The sequence below is a fragment of the Salvelinus sp. IW2-2015 genome, linkage group LG8 (assembly GCF_002910315.2).
Source record: "Salvelinus sp. IW2-2015 linkage group LG8, ASM291031v2, whole genome shotgun sequence".
Classification (NCBI taxonomy): domain Eukaryota; kingdom Metazoa; phylum Chordata; class Actinopteri; order Salmoniformes; family Salmonidae; genus Salvelinus; species Salvelinus sp. IW2-2015.
In genome coordinates, this window is record NC_036848.1 from 44,646,003 (window position 1) to 44,649,208 (window position 3,206).

Sequence of the window (3,206 nt, forward strand, 5' to 3'; positions counted from 1 at the left end):
GCTACTAACACATGACAGGTGTAGACACACCAGGACTAGGTTTAACCTGGGAACCCGGGCCTGTATGCTACTAACACATGACAGGTGTCGACACAGTGGAGAGCTGACAGAGGAAACAAGGGCTCCGTACTGCATATTGACTGGCTGCATCACTGCTCGGTATGGCAATAGCACCGCCCTGGATCGCATGGCGTATCCCTGTCCCCTTATCCCTATACATCTCTACCTCCATCCCTCCAGTGTCCCTGTCCCCTTATCCCTATACATATCTACCTCCATCCCTCCAGTATCCCTGTCTCCTTACCCCTATACATCTCTACCTCCATCCCTCCAGTGTCCCTGTCTCCTTGCCCCTATACATATCTACCTCCATCCCTCCAGTATCCCTGCACATGTAAATATGGTATTGGAACTGACTCAAAATATTTCCTGTATATAGAATGCCGACCTACATACTGTACTTTATCCTGTACTTGATATTTCTTATTTCACGTGTTTTTTTTTCTAGTAATACATTGTTATTGATTATTGCATTGTCGGGTTTTGAGTTGACCAAAATGGCATTTCACTGTTCTTGTGCATGTGACATTAAAACTTGTACCGCACTGGTGTTACTACACAGCCTCATTTCCATAGTAACAGATTAACACAGAAGTTTTGAATACATTTTCTAGTGACTAAACAACAGTTAGGCTACAGCTGGATTTCCAATGCAAAGAAGAGAGTACTTCATGCCCTGTACAGGAAGTAGCCTACCCCATTCATAGATTCTAACTACTTTACATTTACATTTTACATTTAAGTCATTTAGCAGACGCTCTTATCCAGAGCGACTTACAAATTGGTGCATTCACCTTATGATATCCAGTGGAACAACCACTTTAGTGCTTATTGACGATAAGTGTCTGCTGACCAGGGGATCTTTGTTAGGAGCCCTGATGCTTTGCTATAAACATGAAAACACATCGCTTGTGGTACCGTTTTGGAAACATAAGGAACGCATCACTACAGTCCCTGGTTCGATTCCAGGCTGTATCACATTTGGCTGTCATCGTGAGTCCCATAGGGCGGCACACAATTGGCCCAGCGTCGTCCGGGTTTGGCCGGGGTAGGCTGGCATTGTAAATAAGAACTTGTTCTTAACTGACTTGCCTAGTTAAATAAAGGTTAAATAAATAAATTAAATCTATAATTTCAGCGAGAAATACATAAAAAAAAAAAAAAACATGTAAATGATTACACACCATAAGAGTTACGGTTAGTGTTCCTACATGGCCATGTTACAGCGCTTGTTTGCGGAAGACATAGCTAATTAGCACAGGTGGCGGCCTATCTAGCTGCTCCAAACACCTGTGCGTAACGCGCGCCACATTTTGTAACAATGCGAAGGGCTCCACATTGACATGATTGGTTGACGGTGGGGGTGGAGTTGGGGGGATTGGTTTGAACTCCTGGAAAGAGATCCGGGAGGTAATGGGGATAGATGTGGTAAAGAGGTAATTGGAATGCAGACAGTGGGGGATAGGATGCTGGATTGGTGCACAGCCAACAAATCTGAAATAAAGTGGATATTTGTCAAATCCGTCATGATTGATGTATTGTAAGAGTGGTTACTAAAATCTGATTTAGATATATTTGGCTGTTTTCACTGCATAACATTTAGAAGTTGTTCCTTTTCAGGTTTAGAAGAAGTGACTGCTAAATGCTAACTACCATTCGTATAAACTGGTAGCATAACTAGCTTACAGAAATCATTGGTGGTAGTCAGTCGTTAAACTAATGCAGTTGATTGGTGATTTGAACAAGTATTGGGGTTGACATCCATACAAGAATTAGTCAGATTTAACCTCAACATAGTGTGAAATGCACATAGCCAACGGGAGTGGTCCTGGGCGTGCTGCAGCACCCCTGGTAAATCAGTTATAAAGGTCATTCATATTTCCCCCCCATCAAATCAAATTAGTGCACAAGGCCTTTTAGTCTACTCGTGAAAAGGCTGAGCAAAATACTGGTCAGCAGAGCGGGGAGAAATGGCGCCCCCTATGGCTACAATAAGATACACACGTCATTAATCATCGATTTCCCGAAACGGTTTTCGCAACATATGCTGATATGCCCCTTATCTTTAATGTCAGCTAGAAATAATATTTCAAATAAAAAATATACACTTACTGTAGACATAACCCCTCCCCAACCACCTAACCAACCAGCGTCTATGGCTACAGTAACTGTATATTTATTAATATATTTAAAATATTCTGAGACAAGAAAAGGGGCATATTGGTATAGGTTCCGAAAGTGATGATTAATAACGTTAAAGCACAGCTTCAGAATTGTAGTTTACATACATAGAGCCAAATGTAATGGCTGAAAACCATTCATGCGGAAAAGGGTTTTTGGGAGCTAGGAGTAGCCTAGCTACACTAGGCAGAGGCAGTAATATGACAAGTTTACTTAGAGAAAGAAAAAAATGGCTTCGGAATATTACTAACCCGTGGGAATGTCAGTGAACTGACTCATCCAAGATAGGCCTACACTATGACCCGACTTTCAATCTAGTTCACTAGGCCACCGATGCAGGACCATGGTCCTAGGACTGTCTCGATAGCAGGCACAAGTTGATGGAATTATGAATTACTTTCCCATTTGATCGCCTTTATTCTTTTTGGCTATGTCAACAATACTAGCCTACTGACAGGAGGCGACGATGTAGACCAGCCTACTGTTCAATAGACATTTGTAACATGACAACATTGATACAAGGTAGCAACATGTACAACTGTATTATACCTAACATGACAACTTCATAAAACAACCTTTGCATCATTGTAACGTCGTGTTTTCTACTTTGTTTCACGTCACTAGCCTAGCCTACTCCAAGCCGCTACGCTGTCCCAGCGACAGGAGTGTCGTTAACAGCTCTTCCGTGTTTGTTTGGTGTTAGTGTTGCTGCTACTATCCCTTTTACCTTGATCCTACGGACACTGGCCTCCAACCGCAGCTGTTTCACTACTCTCTGAGCGACGACCAAGTTGCTGCTGGCGTTGTTGTTTGACATGTCGAGGGTCAGAAGTGCGAAAGTAGGTTATCCTACTAGGGCGACTGTGAGTGAAAGTGTCAAGAGTTTGTGAAGCAGTCAGTCTGTCGTTCTCTCCCCGCCCACCCGACACAACGTTTCCTCAACAACAACATTCTAATTGGTTGTC